The sequence below is a fragment of the Erithacus rubecula genome (genome assembly GCF_903797595.1).
Source record: "Erithacus rubecula genome assembly, chromosome: 3".
NCBI classification, from domain to species: Eukaryota; Metazoa; Chordata; class Aves; order Passeriformes; family Muscicapidae; genus Erithacus; species Erithacus rubecula.
Window position 1 is genome coordinate 103,255,279 of NC_136689.1, and position 21,222 is coordinate 103,276,500.

Sequence of the window (21,222 nt, forward strand, 5' to 3'; positions counted from 1 at the left end):
CCTTTGAAGTTGATTCTGAACACAGGAAACTTTGTAAAGGTATTTCTAAGAGAGACTTGGGTGTTATTCTAAACAATATTAGGAAACATTACAAGAGAGGAACAGGACAACAATATAAACACTGATGCTTTCTCTAATAAAGTGCAACCACATTTCTGCAATAATGATACAATTCAGTTACTGAAAACTGGAAGCTGGATCATTGAATGTTCAAAACAATCTAACAAACCAACAACCAAGATCAAGGAAAATGGGAAAGTGTCACAAGGGTCAGCCATGAACAGATTTTTTTTTTTTTTTTAAGTTCAAGAGGTTGCCCACCATTTCTTCCTTTTTTGCAAAGGCCTCAGCCAGCTGAACTTCCTCAGTACAGCAGAACCTGCACTGTGAGGTGATCGCAGACAAAGCAACTTGTAAAAAACTGGAAACAGGAAAAATGATAAACGCTTATGGTAAAAGCTGAAAGATTTATGACTTACCAGGAAAAGACAAAGCAGAAATGCTGGCCAGATAATAAATGGACTAGTTATCTATGGTATTACCTCATCTCTAAACAGGGAAAGTTGTAAATATTTTTTTAAGAGATGTGATGCACAGTTTTTGCACCTCTTGTTTTAAATGCAGATAACTATACCTCAATGATGATACTGATATTAACCTAAAACTCCTTTAAAATATTAAAAGAAAGTCTGAAGATCACTGTACATCAAGTAATTCTTCTACTCCTTTCCAGTGGCAATGCCTGAGGTTTTTTTTTTCCTTTTAAAACTGACTACAGTAACACTACAGAAAAAACATAACAAACCTCTTAAAAATATCTTTCTAAAGGTATTCTTGCAAAGCAGAAAGTTTCTTAACATCTTCAGTATTCTCTCAATAAATTTACTGCAATAACACGAAAGTTAGAGCTGGCCTATATTATATAAACAAATTCCAAGCCTGCTTACTTTAAGGTAAAGAGATTTTACTAGATTATCAACCTCTTGCTTATCCACAGGAAACAGATGAGGATTCATTCCTTTCCTGCATCTAGAAACTGATGACAACGCCATCTCACTATCAATGCCAGATGGCAACCATCTAACTCTGAGAAAACAACCAAACACCATCGCTGGATGCCTGCCCATTGACACAATGCTTTTCAGGATAACTTGGAAACTGCATGGGTTTTTATCCTCTTGTTTATGTCTTGGAGAGGAGGATTTCACAAATTAAACACACCTTCTGCAGACACAAATATACATCTGTAACTACCTACATACAAATCTGCACTACTGGTATGAATTTAAATGACAAACTCAACTCCCGGCCTGAGTGCCATGTTTTTGAACCAAAACTAGTGCTGCTTGTTTATCAAAGAAATTGAAACATAAAATTCCTTCTTTCCAGCAAAAGTACTGTCATCTGCTAAAATGGTTCCCAAAGTGCAAAATTCCTCATTGTCATACACACTAAACAAAACCAGTCAGGTGAGTTTTTAAGACGGTACATTAACGACTAATATTCACAGGAGACTTTTAATGTAAGTCTGTGTACTGCCCTTTCTAATTGCTGGATTTGACTCTAAAACTGGAAATGATCAAAACAGTGGAACAAGCATTTACAGAAAAATATGCTAAGGTTTTCTCCAGTTCTAAATTTTGTATTAAATGCATCTTTCCAGCTAGGTCTTTAAAATGGGAAAACCTTTTGTTCTTTAAAAATCCAATATATTTCTGACATACACCCACTGATGGCAGATAAACAGGAATTTATGTCAAGCAACCGAGTGAAGAAAAATAGTCTGTGACTGCCTAGGCAACATATTTCGCAACCAAATTTAGTATTAAAATGTATATCCTACAGAGAAATGATATATTATTGTAAAAATGTTTAGAGGAATATAGAGTAAGTGTTATAAATAGTGTACCATCACTGACATAGCAGTAAATCACTTCGTTTTTGTGGCTGCTGCCTGCCCGATTTTACCTATTATACCATTATTCCCCCAGTTCGTGGATCCCAGCAGGCTGTGGGCTGGCAGCAGGGTCAGGATCAAGCGTGGAATGTCACCACGGCACAAGCAGTGGCAGCCCCTTTCCCCCACCAATTCTTCTTGTGTGCCTGGGAGTCTCCTCAGCTTTCATGCAAGGGTAAGGAAAGCCGAGGGGAAGAATGTAACTATAGCACGGAGACAGTTTTACTTTCCAGCCGGCAAATGGAAATGTGAGCCACTTTGCCGCTGCGTTTTTTAATCAGAGCCCGTGCTAATTCTACAGAGAAATTCTCTCTGTGCAAAAGGGAGAAGAGCAAGCCACTTACAAGTCAGACTTGTGTCCTTTTAACTTGAGAAGTGAAAATCTTTCAATCTCAGAGCTACAGAAGAGCCAGCAAGGCAGGAGGAATTCCGCAAGGCGGAGGACAACAGGATTTTCCTGAGTACAAGCCTAACAACGCCTCCAACACATTTTCCCGAGTCCCCCCCGCCCCCTGGCATGGTGGGGCAGGGGACAGCCTGTGTGCAAGGGGCACTGGTGGCTGGCCACATGCTCTGGAAGGAGGGACCCTGGGCTGCCCCCACACAAAGGGCTCCAAAGCCAAGCCCATCAGCTGCCAGTGACCCACAGAAAGGCTTTTGAAACCATCCTTCTGCAGCAAGGGAAATGTTTCACTGCAGTGACTTTTGCTGTGCAGGCTCCAACCTGAACACTGGGAACATTGTGTGCAATGGACATGAACGTGCCAGTTGAGCTCAGGGGCTGGGTAGGAATGGATGTGGGAACTGGTTCCCCTGGAGGGAGGGTAATTACTCCTACAGCAGGACGTGAGTGATGGCAATGCCTGTCCTGCCATCTCCCCACCCTTTTCCACAAGGATGCTGCCCCATAAAATTAAGGTGCAACCACTAAGAGCATGTCCCTTAGAAGGGCAGCAAAGTGTGACTTGCTGCTCTGCACTGAGGCTATTCCACGTGCACAGGCACAAGGTGAGCAGCCTTAGTCCCCAAAACTGTGAGGAGCTGAACTTAAGTCTTTGCAGCAAGCCAGATGCTTGGGATGCAGGCTCCACTCCAGCTTTCCCAGAGGATCTCACTACAGAGCCAGCTCTGCACTGGGGGTAAAGTTTGACCTGCTGTCGGGGTAAAGGGCTTCAAACCCCTTTCCACCCATCGCTCTCACAGAAAATGTAGCTTGCTGCTACTCTGCACACAGCTGCCTGTATATAAATCTGTAGACACCTACACACTGAGCTATATGTCAACGTTACAAGTCTGATCTTTAATGTTATAACAAGCCACTTTAAAATACTCTGGACCAAACTCAGATGCACACATACAAGTTCCCAGGAGTGGTACACATCTATCTGAGGGCAGAATAGGGCTCCAGGTACTTGACAGAGTGTTTATGGAGTTTTAAAATATATTTTCTGTATCGACCTTTTTTTTTTGCTTTAGCACTCACTAAGTGCTACTTACTGTAAATGCCTTTTTTGTGTTATGGCAAGTATTCTGAGTTTCAATGTGATGCACTTAACATGTCCATGTAAATTTTTAATTTTTGGAACCAGTCACTTCACACTCGCTGACTCTAAGAAAGCTCTAGCACTCCTAACCAAAAAACTTTGCTGAAAATCGGCTACAAGGCCTAAAAGTCTATTTAAAGATGCAAATGTGTGTGAATAGTTAGTGCAGATGTTTTTCTACACCAACTGTACTTGCTGAGTTTCACCATTTCCATAAAGCACATTAAAACAAGTGTGTGAACACTCTGAGATGAAAGTACTAAGCACTCCTGAGACTTCCAGTGGAAAGTAGAGCTGCCTGACTTTTCTCCAAGCAGACAGGAATGCCCATGATTCAGCAGCCTGAGTAAATAAAAGAGGTCCTTATTTCCTAATTCTGCTGGCTGGCCACACTGCAGCAGTCTCTGTGCTGCTGCCAAAGGGGATGCAAAACTGGAACTACACCCAGCAGCTGAAGGACTGTCTTTGTTAGCCAGCCAGGCCTTCCTGACCATCTTCTGGCAACAAAACTATCGTATCCTGCAAGGAAGACCTCCATCTCAGGCTTGATAATCCTCTAGTCTGTCTAATAGGACGAAACAAGAAATTTTGCCTGGTCTGTGTTGGAGAAGGACAGCTGGAAGCTCAGTCAGTAGCAGAGTAACACCTGTTCGGTGGTATTGATGGGGAAAGCGCTCACTAACAGAAGACTGAAGCAGTACCAGAAGGAGTTATCCCATGAAATGGGGGAAGGAAGGGGAAAGCACAAGAGCACAAAAGCACCTCTGTGGAGTTAGCAGCCAGCTACTCATGTGCCAACCCCAGCAGACACAAGGTCATGAAAGTGATCTTATTCCTGACTGAATTAACAGGAGTGCTTCAGAAAGATGTTGCTCAGCCACCAGGAAGGTCTATGACATACACGTGCTTTTGCTGGAGTAGACTTCAGGGCACTTGCTTTATCGTGGCTTATTTTTCTGCATTATTTAAACATGTTTTTGCTGCCACTAGACAAATGGCCACATTCCTAAAGCAAATGTCAGCTAACCTTTATGTGCCATAATACATAGGGGCCCTCTGATAGAACAGAGTTTACACGTACGAACAAATTAATATTTTCAATATCCTGTAAGCAGCAGTTTTCCATTTTCCCCGTTTTGCTGCTCAAGTAACGGGCACAGACAAGCTGGAATGCTTTGCCTCAGGTTACAAATGTAATCTTTGTGAAGGAAGAAACAGAACCTGCAGTCTGAGCCATTCCTGCAAGACTAATTCTTTCTCCCCTGAAACACAGAGCTGGCAAAATGCTTAAACTGCTGGATTCGACCAAAGAGAAAGCCCAGCAGCTGAGATGGACAGACAGCCCCCAGCTCTGGGTCCTGCTGGTATGTGCTCACTACTTTTCTCCTATAACAGTAATGGCAGACTGGTGACACAACCATCCCCAAGGACCCCATCCCAAGTACTAAATAGCAAGGTTTCTTTAAAGATTTCTATTTTCAGGTAAAAAATAATGAGTTACATAGGATGATAATAGATACTAAAAATGAAAAATCAAGTACACCAGGCAGCAGCACATAAACCTGTGTACTCCATACTGCCACAGGCACATGGATTGTGAATGCACATGTATGCATTTGTGCCTTGGGTTGTTATGTAGTTATTATTTGCTGTCCTACCACCAGTCAAAGACCTTCATATGCCAGTGCAGAGACTCGTATGTGCTTATACACACCTATTGAAAAGGTTGGAAAACTCATACAAATGTACAGCATTGCTAATTTACCAGACAGCATGCCACAAGGTACAACATGATTTGTAAGAAGGACTAATAGCAGGTAGGTAGGTAGGTCAGTTAACTGGATGTATGCTAAGGCTCTGCTGTTTTAAATCCTTGCATTTTTGTGCAGGTAATTGAGTGAAGTGGTTATTATATATCATATAGTTTAGTTGTAATGGCCATTTCAGGTTTTAGTGCTGGCCACATTTTATATTATTACCACCACTAATTGTCTGCAGGGCTACCCTGAAAATGAGATAAGGAATCTTAGGGGAATATGCAGGTGTGAATAAATAGCAAATGAAGAGGTTAGATATTGCTGAAATAAAACAATATTGTGCTGTGTGCTGAATAGATCTAAATAACTAGAAGATCAAAGGACAGTGTTTAAGGATTAACGTGGCTTCAGATGGCCTAACATATGTGTCACTGAAACAAGCTATAGTTTTGAAGTTTTTAATAGAAGTAGAAGGTAGGGCTAATCTTTAAAGCCATTTTAAATAAAATATACATTATTACATAACACTTTCTGTTTAATTTCAATAGAAATGTACACAGTTTTGGAAAAGCTGAAATTTTAATATAATCATCACATTTTTTTCACATCAGTGACCCCACATTAAACTCACTCATTTATCTCATAACTTATTAAATGGCTTGAAAACTAATACTCTGTAATGGGCATTCAAAAGAGAAATGTGAACTTTAAAAATTATTTATAATTTACAGATGTTTTTTAAAATCTATCAATATTTCAAAACTGCTTTGGGAGCACCAATTAAATGCATTAGCAGTTAGATTACTGGTGGAGAAACATGCAGGGGTTTCTGACCAAAAGAACTGAGACAGCTGGTAGGGAGGTTTCCCCATTTTATATTCCATAATCAGAGGAAAGGCAGCTCCTAGAAACAACAAATAAGTCACTTTAATACCTCACAGGAAAAACCTGCTTGCTTTTATAAAATGCCTTTAATGCCTACATAAGTAGTTAACATTCCTGTATTGCTCTCCTAAGGTAACCTAAGGCTCCAGCTCCATTATGTCTTCTTCAGAAGACATATTACCATTACATGTGTAAAGAGGAGCATAAATGTTTTCCTTGATTGTTGCTTAAAGTTCATTTGAACAGACGGAGCCCAATGAATTCCATCTTCTGCAGCCAAATTAAAGAAAATGTAAGCAGTTCATATTCTACTCCACCTTTCAAATCATACACAAAACTCCATTTGCAACTAGAAGAAAACAGAACTACCCTTCTGCTTATTTGAGGAGGTTGGCATTTTGTGCCTCTATAGGCAAAGAGAAAGCATAAGTAATTTTCCACACTCCTGTACATATAACTAATGACAGTCACCATCCTCACAGCTTATTATACTGCTTTTACATAATTGGGAATCACATGTCACACAATTAATTTACAGGGGTTGTTTAGTTGTGACTGTACAAGCACTAAGCGATTCAAATTAGCTCATTTGTCCACTGCTTAAATGTGACAAACACATTTACACTGTATTCCTTCCGCTGTTAAGTTGCTGTTTCTTTTAGTCGTTGTTTTTGTTTGTTTGTAGAGTATGAGTCAGAGACCACCAGGCTTGTTCCATCTGAAGTTAGGGTCAGAAAAAAACACCCTGAGAATAACTGCATTTAAAATCAAGATAATGGCAGAGCAAAAGCCCATTCAAATATTCCAGCAAACTTGTACATAATAATGATCTCCTAAGAACCTGTATATTAACAACCTCGTGTACAAAAAGTAGTGATTTAGTCAATCAGGTTTTTGCTAGAGAGTAATTATTATAATTTGTTGTGCTGATAACAGTACTTGTACAGCTTATTAAGAACAGTTCGGGATTCTTCACTGGACCCCAGTATTTCCCTCTGCCTCCTGTTTTCACTGGGTTGTGCTCTCCCCCAGGCAACACCATGAATAGGACCAAAATCCTTCTCCCTCCCTCTCCCCCCACGCTGCAGCTCCTTTTGAAAGCCTCAGAGACAGCAATCCCTGTAAACTCCCAGTCAAACTTCCAAGATATATAGGTATTAAAACAAGCTGACTGTTTCTTTCTTTCCTAGGTCACAACATAAGGAGTGTGTCTTAAGTCAGAGAAATGTTGTTATTTCTCTTTCCTTCCCAAAATCAAATGGTGCAGAAGATCAGGTCCTAAGAGCTGAAGGAGACCCTGCTTCACAGCTGCCCTCTAAGCCCCCATTCCCACACAGCTGCAGGACCCTGCAGGGAGAAAGGCAGGCTGTCAAAACGGCCCTGGCTGCAGGCTCAGACAAAAGATGGAGCCTCTGGGCGGGATTTGCAAGCAGAATCCCCTGAGATGACAACCATCACCTTGGGTCCTGATTTGAGCATCTCCCTTCTTCCAGTTAATCTGGAGTTTAATCATGAAGGTCCCCCATTTTTTATCATTTATGCCTGAACATCCCACTTGTGCCTGCATTTCAACTACCCCAATTCTTTCCCTCATTGCCTTTAGATCAGAACAGCAACAGCAGGACAGCTAAGAGCGGGCTAAACTAGGACAGAGAAAAGAAGGAAGGCAATGTGTGGAGAAGCAAAAGAAAGAAATACAGGGCAGAGAGAAAGAAGGGAGTCAATAATTGCATCTGAAAGAAACCCAGGCAAAGGTATCTAAAAATCTTTCCAAGGAAATGGAAAGTAAAAGGAAATTAAGATCAAGAAAAAGCAGTGTAGGCAGTTAACGCTTTCAAAAACACATCAGTGTTATTTTACAGTGTGCTGGAATTAAATACAGTAAATAAACACAGAACTGCTTATTTCTTAGAATGACAGAAATGTGGTGGAGGTCTTATTTACACAGGTGAAAACTCCTGGACCTAGCTCTGCAAAGGGACCTAGGTGTCTCCAGGAGCCCAAGAAGCAAAGAAAGCAGGATTCATGGGGCCCTGGGGGGGAACCAGGAAAAGGTCTGCAGCCTCGCAGCTTGGGCACTCAGCTGGGAAAGGGGAGTACTGGGCTCTTTACACATTAAAGAGGCACTGGATAAAAACAAAAATAAACTTAAGCATGAGTTCCAGACTGCAAGAACCCCTGGCCTAAATGAGCATATTTCTCCACGGGATAACAAGTTCCTTCTCAAATGTGCTCCTACCAGTTCTATGAACAGGATATTCTTTCCTTCAGCATGCCCAGCTTCCAGGAGAAGGGACCTTTGGACAGCTTAAGACCCTCTGCTCAGAGGCAGGAAATGTGGCTTTGAATCCCCTCAGGATACTCAGAGAGCTGAATCAAGGCCTCGTGCCATGTAGTACTTCACCTACTTGGCCCCTAGGTAGGGAAGTCAGGAACATAGCACTTTCTGCTGCAAGTGCCAAACAAGTCCTGGCTTAGTATGACATTCTCCATGCAGCAGGCTGATCAAAGGCAGTGGGTACCCAGATGGTCACATTAGGATGGTGTGCACAAACCACCAAACCACAGCAACTTGAGAAATTTTCATGAAAACAAGAGGTGCCTACCATAGCAAGGTAAACCCAGGGAGATAAGTTTTGGATAACCAATTCTATGTAGCTTCTTATAGTCCATCTGTATCCCATTTTAGGGTCTCTTCTTTTAGATCTGACTTAGTGCAGATGTGCCTCACAGCTGCTAAAAAAGAAATATCCTGGAGCAAAGATAACCTTGTTTTTTTTTTTTAACAGGATGGCAGATAAATGCTTACACCAATTCTAGTGCAGCAAAGCACACTAGGGGCAATGCATGTGGGGAACATCTTCAATGCAGTCAAAATGCTGGGTAAGATAGTGCTTTCTTCCTGACCCTCATTTTCCCCAGGTTTGCCTGAATGGGAACACATGTGGATGTCTATGCCATAGGACAGGCACAGATTCCATTAATATACAGGTGGTCTAGCCTGTAAGGGAGACCTAACAAATTTCCCAGTTCACAGTGCTCAGAAGACCAAATTGTACTACGAAGATGTCACATGGAAACTGTCACACCTACCGTCTGCTTATCTTGCAGAATATCAGTCCCTCTATGTGGAATTTTGCAAGGTAAGAGTTGCATTTAAAGTATGCATATGCTTCACTCAGTCCTTTCATGTTAATACAGGTTTATTTGGGTGATTAAATTATTAAAAAGAGAAGGTGCAATTCTTTGTAAAAGGCAGGATTTTCCTTCTCTTCTGTAGAATTTCTATTCACCAAAGCCTGCTGAAATGCATGATTAAATATCTGAAATAGAGGCCTCTGAAAAAATAAAGAGATCTCCACTTTGTTAAAGCCTATATCTTAAACAACCCTTTGTACCTTCCTCAGCGTAGAATGGAAGCCTGGTGTGAAATACAGTAAATTAAGCCTTTTGCTGTCAGGGCTGGAAATAAGGGCAGAGCAGAATAGCAGCTGGATTTGAAATTATTCTTTTTTTTTTTTTTTTTTTTTTTTTTTTCTATTGGCTTCATTTACATCCTGTCTAAGGTCTTCTGAGCAGCTCAAGGTGTCTTATCTCTGGCTACCAGGGGGTATTTTGCAGTCAAAGCAGTTAACGTACTTTCTCTCTCTCTCTTTTTTAAGGCCATCTTATCAGACAGAAATCTTCAGGCTGAGGAGAACCTGTACTTATCAGTCTGTACACTCTATTGACAGCTCAGTGCTGCGAGGGACAAATGAAAGCTTAGGGTAGAGAAAGATCAGTTAACCTGTTCCACTCTCAGTTTAGACTAATCTTGGGTTTGTCTAACTCCAGGAAACACTGTACATCTTTTCTGTGTTTACTTGGACAACAGAGGCACACAATCACATCATCGGTGGCTAAACCCTGAGCACAGGTACAGCCACTGCAATAATCCCCAGGGCATCTGCCTGTTGACTTGTAAATGTGATACTCTGCTGACCTCCAGCAACTCCTTCTGCAGGTGACCTCGGGGGCAGTGGGCTGTTATGGGAGCATCTGAGAGCTGCTGGGATTGCCCAGTGAAGCAAAAACTGAGGGCTGCACGACTCACAATTCATGAGCCTTCCCCCGTGCAAGGGGAAGTGTGCGCTCTTCAGAAAAGGGAACTAATCCCACACACCGCCTAAATGTAAGCAAGGAGGATGAAAGGAAACCTGAAGAGAATCCTGCAAACCTGCTCTTGAAACAGAAGATAAAGTGAAGAGTGGTTTATTTAGACCACTCCTTCTTGTGCTACCAGGGAAAATTTTACAGCATGATGTGATTGGTAACTGATAGCAGTCAGCCTTACTAACTGGTATCTCTAAAAAATGCACCAGCCAGATTTCTCCCTGACCAAAATAATAAAAAATAATAATTAAAAAATAATAAAAAAAAGGCAACATGCCTTTTGTCCTTTCTTTTCACAGTTCACAAGAAATGTGCCAGGTCTAAAAAGCTGCAGATGCTAGATGCTTGCTGCTTGCTAGCTGCTAGATGCTTTTTGATACTGAAATAACATTCACCATAATTTCAGGAGTAAACCAAAATTCATATTGTAGATTAAGCCTTGTACTGGTCCAGCTTTCTACATTTTTATGTTTATTTTTTCTCCTCATTTTGTGTCCAAGCACTTCATGAGCACTTTTTATTAGTGATAACCCTAGACTTTCCCTGCAGAGAAGGCTCGCTATTAATTGTCCATTATCTTGGTGAGTCAGCACAAAGGAGAGGGGAAGAAATTCTCATCCAAATGGTTTCACCTCTCTCTCTTGAGAGTGATGCCCTTGTCAGGGCATTAAAGACATGAAAACCTGCCACTTATCAGAATTGTGTTTGAATCGAACTACTGTCCTTGAAAACAGTAGACACCAGATACCATCAAAATAAGCCACATTGGCAGATCCTGTTCCACTGTCACTTAGGCAACCTTCATCCAGCTTACATATGCACTTGCAACTGCATATGATTGGTAATGTTACAGCCATAGTTTCAAGAAGGGCATGTTCTTTTCCACTTTATAAAACAATAAGCATCTTAAAAATAGCAACTGCCATAATGAAGAAAAGTTGGCCAGCATCTACGTTAAGTCTCTAGATACCATATTAAAATGTGGGGAAGTAGTATGTAGAGATTTTTTGGGTGTAGAAGGAAGAAGACACAGATGACATTTTTTGTGAAACAGTTTGGAAGACTTCAACAGTTTAAATAAGCCTGAGGACACATTTGAATGTAAACTCGTTGCTGAACCAAATCACAAATTTTTTTAATTATATGACATCACCAGTTCTTAACAAAGCATAATTCAAACCTATTGAAATGCTGAATTTACTTGCTATAATGACACATTTAAAAGAGGTCTTTAGTATATCTTTTAACCTGATCAGAAATGGGGGAAAAAGAAAAAAAGAACAATCAGTGATTGTCCACGCTTTTCTCAATTAAAGTCACAAAGAGAAGGAAAAAAAAATCAAGAAAGTTACGCTTTGCTTTTAACAAGTAAACAAGTGTACAAATTAATTCAGAGAGCTGTAATTTTGAAAATTTTCTATGTTTAATGTGCACTGCAGTTAAACTACTTTTTCTGTACAAATTAATTTACTGCATCAGTGATCGATGTTTATGTTTAGGCAATTTTATTTCTCAGTATGGTAAAATTAGACCTAATAGTTGCAACCTGTTATGTCCAATCTGCCACTGAAATTCAAATTGCCCTTTTTCCTATTATTCAAGGAGTAATTTGGAGGAATTAAAGCCATCTAAAACCAGAAGACAAACAATTCTCTGTAAGGACTCAATAGCCTGTGTCATCAACCTGCTCCAGAAAGCAGTGGTCCTTCCTCAGCAGAACTACTGCTTCCATTTCCTGTGGTTCAGAGCATTTGGACCCTGAAGTGCCACAGAAGGCACAAGTGTCCTAAGACAGCAAAGGATTGTGTCACTCCTTAAAGGGAATGTAAGGACAATATACATTTTGAAGTAGTAGAAATAGCATTAACAGCCAAGATCCTTCTCTCCATTTTATAATTGTTGATGTTCAGACATTTTTAATTATTCACCCATCTATCTACAGAAAATAGATTTTGTTCTTCAGCTGGGACAAGTTAGTTATTGCCATCTTGTTCTTGTCAGTAAAGCACTCAGCTCCCACCAACAACCATTATTTATTACTTCCAGTACTGAAATATACATGTCAAACTTTGTTTACTACCCTTTGCCTTGTTTTTCCTTGCTTCAAGTGAGAAGGCTGTGCTATAGACACCAGATTATTTGCTTGAATCTCCTGAGGCTTCTTGAAGCCTAAAAAACTTACACATCTCCCAATGTATCTTACATGTTTTGATCACATTTAAATTTCTGGATGGGTTGCTGTATGCTGTTTCTGTTCTCATTTACATGTTCTATTCTTAAAAGCCTAACAAGCATCCTCCTCAAAATTAAGAAACAAACACCTACTTTCCTTTCCCCTCTCACACATCTACTTTTATCTTTAGTTTTATTTTTCTCTGTGTATTTATGTTTGGGAAGGAGAGACTCACGTTTCCCATATACACAGAATGAATTCTTTACTTTCCAAATACCAACCTGCATTGAGGTTTTTGGTCTTGTCGGTGATGGGTGAAATGGAAACAGTGAGATGAGAGATAAAGTTGATTTTGTAAAAATTTTGCATCTTTTCCAGTAATCTTGTTTTACACTCTTTCATAAATTTTAAAATTCTAAGTAGGCTCATTTCTTGGCAAGATTGCTCAGTTCAGCAAGCTGATTAATAATTTTGTTACTAGGCTGTACTGATTAATGTGGATTAGTCAAGTGATTAATAATTGTAATGTTTTGCAGGACCAAGCTGCCCTAAACGACTTGAGCTTTGATAGTATTTTACAAGTGGAACTTCCTCAGATGGATGATATGTAACTTCCTGGATTCCCAAAGCTCAGCAAAGTGGCATGACCTTACCCCTGGGTTCACTCCTCTGTTTTAGTGCCCATAAACCATTTTCAGATGACAATATTTGAACCAAGACCCTTGCTTTTTGTACAGCACTTGGCTGCTATTTCCTCTTCCTCCTAGTTGTTTGTTTCATTCCCCTGGTTGATGTTATCAGACTTATCTCAATGTGAGGTAAAACACGTCTTTTTGCTGAGTCCTTTGCAGTTTCTAAAACAAAGACCTGAACTTCTGCAGATCCCGTGGCAGCCCACTTAACACAAATAAAAACATCATGTACACAGGCTGGGGTATGTATGTAACAGTTAAATCATTTGCCCAGGATGGAAAACAAACACTTTAATTCTCGTGCTTAAATTTGAAGCACAGACTATTGTATTCCACGATTACATTTACATGCTTCCTTCTGAAGTGGCCAATGAACCAAATTGCTATTTATCATCTATTGTACAAGATTTCCTGACTCTGCTTGTGTTTAGACTCCTGTTTTGCTGATACTGGACTTCACAGTATCGTCAGTCTCCACAGGAGCATATAAAAGCACAAACTACTCCTAAGACTGAATAGCAGGCTCTGTGTTAGGTAATGCATTGGCCGGTAGGCTGCACTTTCTTGCTAATTACAGTGGAAGTTTTCTCCTAAAGAAAACATGGCATAGCAAATGGCATGGAATCAGCTTGCTTTCTAATTGGAGCTTTCTTTCTAATTCTCTCAGTACTAAGTTTCCCCATAAACACATTCTTCTATATTTGGATACTGGATTTAACCCTCATACAAAATAAGACTTGACACAATGATATATTTATTTGATCTTTTCTAAATCACCAATTGCAAGCCAAGTAGCATAAAGAGCCAAATGCAAAACAGTAAAAGTAGAAAGCAAAATCTAATAGCATGTTACAATATGCTATACACACAGAATTCAAAAGGGACCTGCCAGCCCCAAAAGATTCAATTCCTGACTAGTTAGAGGAAAGAGAAAAACAAAAGGGTAGCAGATGCAAAAACAAAGGTAGGGAGCCCATAAAACAGTCATGGATAGGCCAACTGAAATAAACAGGGCTTGCAGCTTGCCTTAAAGGCAGCCAGCAAGGGGCTCTGGCAGGGAGCTCCACAGTCGAGGACAAGAAAGACTTGCCTTGGGCCTGTGTCTGACTCAGCCCAGGGAGAGAAAGCCATGTCCAACCGTGAGCAACTGCCAGACTGGGACAGGGAGTGCAGGCTGCTGCCCAAGAACCAGGGGATTAAAATTTGAACAGCTACATGGACAGGGCTGCATTTTTTAATATATCGGTTTTCCACACCAAAGAGGCTCCGGATCAATTTCAAGGGAAACAATTAGGAGCACATTACAGTAGTCTAGCCCAGATGAGTGCAGTATGGTCTTTGTCCAAGATAAATATACAAACTGTTCAAATAAGCTGGAAATTCATCACTAGGATGTAGAACCAGGGCCCGTCTTGCTGGGGAAGGAACAATGCTGGTCAATAATACTCCCAACATGTATCTTGTACTAACCTGAAAATGTGTCTCTCCACATCCCAGAACACCAGAACACTTCCTGCTTCTTTATTTCAAGCCCATTAAGAAGGCAGCCTCAAGGCATATGGTCTAAGTGTTTCCCCCCCATTTTCCACAGCCTTGTAGACATTGTGCTACCACCAGTTTCACTCCTGTGAAACATGTCTACTGGAGGCATATGCTACGTGCCTGCAAATATACTGCAGACCTCCTGTAAGCAAGCACAGCTCAGAGCAGACCAAATGAAAATATCACATATTGCAATGTCTCCAGCCAGCTAATGGAACTGCAACCTCTAACTCCCCTGATAACTCACATCCACATAAAGACAGGGAAAGAAAAAAGAGAGATGCAATGGAAGACTGCCTTGTGGAAAAAAAGCAAATACTCATCTTGGAATAAGGTATTACCCATTTGGTCCAATGATTTAATTGCTCTTGGCCAGATGCCAGTTTTAGGTCAGCTCCTTGGATACCTGACAGGGTCTGCAGTCATGGGACAAGAGCCCTCACCCACAACATGGACACAGTGGCAGCTTGAGGAGCAAAGAGCTGGGGAGTGAAGGGTACACTAAGAGCATCCTGACCATCCGGAGGAGCCAGTAACAGCTGTTCCTGCCGAGCTGCAGTCCCAACACAGGGTCACTTCAAAAAATTGGTAATCTGGGAAGAATCACGCTGTGGACTGGATCTGGCTTGCAGGACATTATTTGGACTACTCTGTATCAACTCCAAAGCAAAAGCCCTTCTCTGGCTTTTACTGTGGCAGAAAAAAAAAAAAGCCTGTTTTGTGGCTTTTTATCTCATGGGCATAATCCCAATCAAAACAATCTGAAACGCAATCAAGACAATTAGTTTTTTTATTCCTTCTGATTCTAGCATGACTGCAAAGGAGACCGACAACCTTCCGGTCTGATCTTCATCTTCCTGGCAAAAAGGAATATGAACAACATCAGACAATTGCTGACTTTGTACCAATGTGCAGGCAGCCTATACTAACCAGGCAGCCTGTAACAGGAAACACTTCCAGGAATTTTACATGTGTTTTTATTACAGCAGGATCTGTTTTCTTCATTTTATTCAGCCTTGAGCTGGGATTTTAGAATGCACTGGTACAACGTTCTCTCTGCTACTTAGAGGGTGGGATGGCTGAAAAAAGGCTGCAGTCTCCCCAAATTTTCTACACAACTGCCTGGCTTTTGTTCCTTGGCTCTAAAGTCTGTTACATTAGCCCAGGTTTATCATCCCCACATTGGACCGTTTTATTTCCACAGAAAACTTCTAGATCTCTGTTGCTATTTGATACAAATTACTGCCTCTGAGATATTCTGATTTGCTGGCTTCCTTCACAAACTAAAAGCTGCATTCCTCTGAAGAGGCAGTTTGTATCACCTCAGGTTCTCTCATGTGAGGTAAAGAGAACACGCGACACTGACTTAGCTTTGTCATGAGCTCCTACTCATATTACACGAAGATTTTAAACCTAAGTGATTATTTTCATAAGCTCAACTACATTTGTCCCTTTCCCTGTGCATTTAATTGCAAAAAAGTGAATATTCTGTGTACTGCATGCATAATGTACTGGTGGTGTACTGAATGAACTCACAAAACTTCTAGCAAGATACTTATATCATGGAAATATTAGCAGATATCCAACAGATACAGAGGAGGATTAGCAGAAAAAGAACTGGCCAACCTTTTGAACACTAGGCTGTTTAATTTAACTTACATTAACAAATACACTAAAATCCAAAGTCTCCTGGCCCTGTTGAAGCCAATGGAATTTTTGCTATTAACTTTTAATGGGACAAGCATTTTAGTTTTGGTCTGGATCTTGTTAGAAGTAGGGTTTAAGAAAATCAGACTTATTGCCTGGGAGTCTAGTAGTAATATTCAAAACGAATGAGCTATATTACTTGGGTTCATGAGGAAAATACAAAGTGAAAATTATGGTAACTTTTCAAGGTTTATTAACTCAAGTCCCATAGCCTTGAGGGGATATTTCCATCTGCCCCATTTATATGCTACCACGACAGTTCTTGCTCTTCAGTAAGTTATATTAAAAAAAGCCTTTGTAGGATTTCTTTAACTTCCCACAGACAAGTATTTTCAGCAAAATCACACTGTGATTTCATTTTAAGACCATTAGCTCTAAACTATTTTCTAACCAAGTACAAATACTTTAACTTGGATATACAAATTGCATTCAGAGGTGGTTATATGGAAGGCTAACATATATATGAAAAAAAGTGTATGTGTCATTTTATCTATACATAAAAATAAATAAAGGTATATCCAAAAAGAAAGCTTTTCCTTCCTCCACAGAGAGCCTAAGACGAACGTTACATCTTTAACCAATTCCTGATAAAAAATAAACAAACTCGTGTTTCTGAAGTCACTCTTCCAGAAAAGCCTGCGAGGTTAACCGAGTCACAGCTTGCATTCCAAACGAGCGAGCTCCTCCCAGGGAGCACACTGCTCCTGGCTCTGTCCCTGCTGGCTGACTGGCTGGAGGTACCTCGCAGGGTACCACTGCTGCACGACCCTCAGCTGGCCCAGCAGGATGATAAAGGAAATGCAGATGTGAAAACAACGTGTCTGATGACACTGATGGCCAAACTTTGCCTCTCCCATGGTTCAGCTAAAACAAGATGCACTGTAGTTCACTACGTAGTCGGACATCAAGTCTCAGTGTGTCCATGTGTAGGTAGAGTAAGTCCTTAAACTGCACTTAATGGCCTTGTCACAGGCACCAGAAGTACTTGCACATGGTCTGTAAAGAGCTGCTTGATCATATGGCATGGCTCCCCACTTCCAGATGTAACTGCCTTGAAGGCTAACCAGCATGCATTGTTTTGCTAATCCTACATTTCCTTATTAAGAGCTGCTACAAGCATTTATGGAGTCATGAAAGGCAGATAGATGGCTTGCAAAAGGATCAGAATGATTCCTGTGTACTCTCCACTTTATGAACTTAGCAAAGTCCTGCTTTATAGCCAGCTCTGGAAAACTTTCAGATGTGCCTCTAGTTCCTCTCATGTTTTCACCACTGCCCCACACTTTGACTAAGCTCACAGTGCCAAGAGGATCAAATTGTTTTGGTCAAGTTTTCAACGCTAAATATTGAAAATTTCCTGTACTCCTGTACTCCTAATCAAGAGTTCTTTGGCAAGAACTAACTTGTCATTTTCTCCTGCAAAAAGTGCTGATCTACCATCTGAGTCATATTATCAACATTTTTTTTGGAGTGAGGTGTTCAGAATTTGTCCTTTTATGGACTATTAACAATGCATGTGACTTGCTGAAATAAATGCTAGTGCTTTGTTTGTTGGCCCTCCCAATCAATTTCTGAGAACCAATTTGTCTGCAACTCTGCTGACAACAGTTCTATTTTCTCTACCAAATTATAGACTTGCATAGTTAAGCACACTGTTATTAAAAAACCAAAAACAAAACCAAAAACCTCTCAAAATCTTACTAGGTTTCACCAGGGTTGTCAGTCATCACACTCATTGGATGTGTTAGGCAACAGTTTTTCAGAGTTTTACTCAGTTTGTGCCCTATTTACTTGTCAGATGTTTTTTAAAGCATTCTTAAATTTAAGATGCAAGATTGTTCCTATGAAAGATGTGTCTCTGACAAGCTTGCTACTATTCTATTGACAATTTTGCTCACAGATTTTGGAAATTTGAGGTAATATCAAGAATTAGTTTGCATAAGTCTTGTATCAGTATAAATTTGACATCAAGTATGTAACTTTTGTCACATGTCAGTGTGAGACCTGTGAGATCAGATTAGGCATACAAAGATGACTTTCCATTTTATGAAAAGCTACTAGTTCTTAAAGATGTGAAATTCTTGTAAAAATGGTTGCTACAGACTGAAAAAAAAAATTCAATATATATATATTCAACCACTGTAGTAATTATTTTTATCAACATCAGTGGCAATGAGGAGTAGACAACTTTGTATAGGTTTGGCTCTTCCCTCCCCATTTCCATTTGCAACTGCCAAACAGCCCGCTCTGTTTCTTACGTAAAATTGCAGATGTCTTCTTAATAATCACGAGCCTAATACACTCCAGATGAATAAACAACTTCAGCACTGCAGCATGTACCTCACTTTTTAAACCCAGGATTTATTGGAGCAGCCTGTTCCAAGATCTCTTAACTTAAAAAAAGATGGTTTATTGTTCCTTGCTTCTATAGCCAGGGCCTAATAAATGCATTGAAACGACGTCTTTGTCCCTTTGCAACCCAGTATTCAAAGAGATTTCCAAGCCTACAGTGTAACATTATCCAAATCCTTTGAAACCGTAAGTACTTGCACAAACTCAATCATCCAAATAGAGAAGACTTCGTGTGGAATGGAGGGCCAGGTATCCCACAGCCAGCAGTGCCTGGGCTGCAGAGGTGATGCTCCCTGGACCCACACCCCATCGTGCAGGACAGGGACTGAGCTGCTTTTCTCCAATGCCCATTAGCAAGGAGAACATTTATTTTCAATATTTCCCTCCCATCGTGAAAGAAAAGAACAGCTTAGGAGAACTCGTGTAGTTGTGTATCAATTCTCTGACATTCCCAGTATTTTGCTGCAGACTTAGCTTGCAGCCCTATTTATCAAAATTGGTTTAAATATTTCTATTTAAAATTAAAATCTTCCACTGCCAAAACTGTTCTGTGTACTTTAATTTACATTCTCTAAATTGGAGAAAAACAGATCCTTTCTTTGTAATCATGCAGAAACAGGAAAAGGAAATAATAATTAAGGTTTTAAAGCATATATTAACTCATGGATTGCTTTTTTTTTAATTATTGTTTCAAAATATTGGCACCTTTCTTAGAACTTCCAGATTACTGATGTGCTTGCTAATATTGAACTGCTAAGGGTGGTTCTGTTAATAAGATATATGTATATAGAAAGCTGGGAAAAAAGTAAAGGTTATAATATTAGCATACCTTACTCATTTTTAATTAAAGAATTAAAAAGCCCAGTCTTTGGGGGGTTTGGGAAAATAGTGTAGCCAAATGAGACCAATTAACTTCATTAGCTTCTGCAAATACCTACTTTTCCGGCACATTTCTATTTTTCCATCTGCTTCACAACTACACATGTCTACAAATTAACATTTTATTTATGATTTAAGGTTCCAGTTCATAAAAATTAGACATTCATTGCACTCAGTTTCCTGTATTTATTGAAAAAATCAGTAAATTATATGTGTTTTACTCTTTGCTCTATTTTTTCCTCTGATTGAAAAAAAGCATACAGCTTGCAACTGCAAAACAGCCCCAGTCCAAATCAGGGTTGAATGTTCAAAGTGGAAACATTAACACTACAGTAGGAACTGCAAGAAAAAATATTTTTAAATGAAAGTTGAAAGACTTCAGGATAAAGGGCATTAAAATGTCATTAAAATGTCCTATTGCTACCTCTGAGTTGCACAAACATTTTCTTGAGCCAGTTGTTACAGGTTAGGAATCAGATAAGCCTTATCACATTCAGCATCACTTTTGCTCATCTTGTTCTCAACAATTCAGCATGTTGCACAGAATGGACCACCAAACCTCCTGCACCTTGCTCTTAGCAATGATTATTAATGTTAGTACAAAACAGACATTTAGCAGTAAAGAAAATACATTTATAGCACTGATTTTTGTCAACCTCACCATAATTAAGCATTTTATTTATGATTATTCAGCAACTTTGAGTGTAAGCAGTTTTAATAGACAACAAAGTCTTCTCTAATGAGTCATACTAATAAAGTACTTTTAGAAAAAACTATATTTTTATGAGCTGGATGGAGTTATTAGGATTGTTCTTCATGTCCAGAGAGGAATGGGCACACTCTGCTTCTAATTTTGCTTCTCATGTAGAAAAGTCAGACATCATGGTTCACAAAGGCAGCCCACCATATGAAGAACCAAAACATGAGAAGGAAATATTAAAGAGGTATTTTAAATTTAAAGTACAATTTCCTGACATTAATAACAAACTGGTCATTTAGTTTTCTTGTTTCAGCTACAAAATCATTTTAGGGAAATCACAATGAAAATACTGGGAAAAGAGAAGAAAGTGCACCTGTGAAACACTTCCACAGGTCCCCATAACAGCTTCATTTGCAGGGTGAAATCCAATGCCACTGGCAATATCCATGGAACAGTTCCATGCCCAGTCTCAGCAGGATGACACAGCTCCCACCCCAGCCAATGGAGACAGATGGAGGCTCTTCACTGAGCCTTATCTCTCTGCTCTTTAAGCATGGATGTGGTTCCACAGTTAGAACTCAATCTCACCTGAAATGGTACTCCCTGTATTTTTATCTCCCATCCTTCACTCTCTTTGGAATATTTACCTCCTCAGTTAAAGACTGCCAAAAGCAGGGACAAGGTTCCCTGGTCACTCTACCTCTCACCTGAAGCACAGCTGGAATAGAATCACCAGAGTACCAATACAAAAGCCAGAACAGGCTGCAGCACTTGTTAGGAAAGGCTTTTCTGTTCCTCTCAGACTTGAAATTTACTGGTCTTCTTTACAATTACTTGAATCTGACTGAGCAAGTCACTCTACATATCTGCTCAGAATACATC

General features: G+C 40.0%; 1 protein-coding gene across 23 annotated transcripts in view; it reads right to left on the reverse strand.

Moving 5' to 3' along the window:
- Nucleotides 1–21,222, reverse strand: part of ZNF521 (zinc finger protein 521) — a 228,383-nt gene that overhangs the window by 135,905 nt on the left and 71,256 nt on the right. Inside the window, exon 1 of one of the 23 annotated variants that reach the window (XM_079301503.1) lies at nucleotides 2,302–2,389. The exons of the other annotated variants lie outside the window; for them this stretch is intronic. The gene's annotated coding sequence lies outside the window, so the exon portion shown is untranslated. Of the gene's footprint in view, nucleotides 1–2,301; nucleotides 2,390–21,222 lie in introns of those variants that run through there. 23 annotated transcript variants of the gene reach the window in all.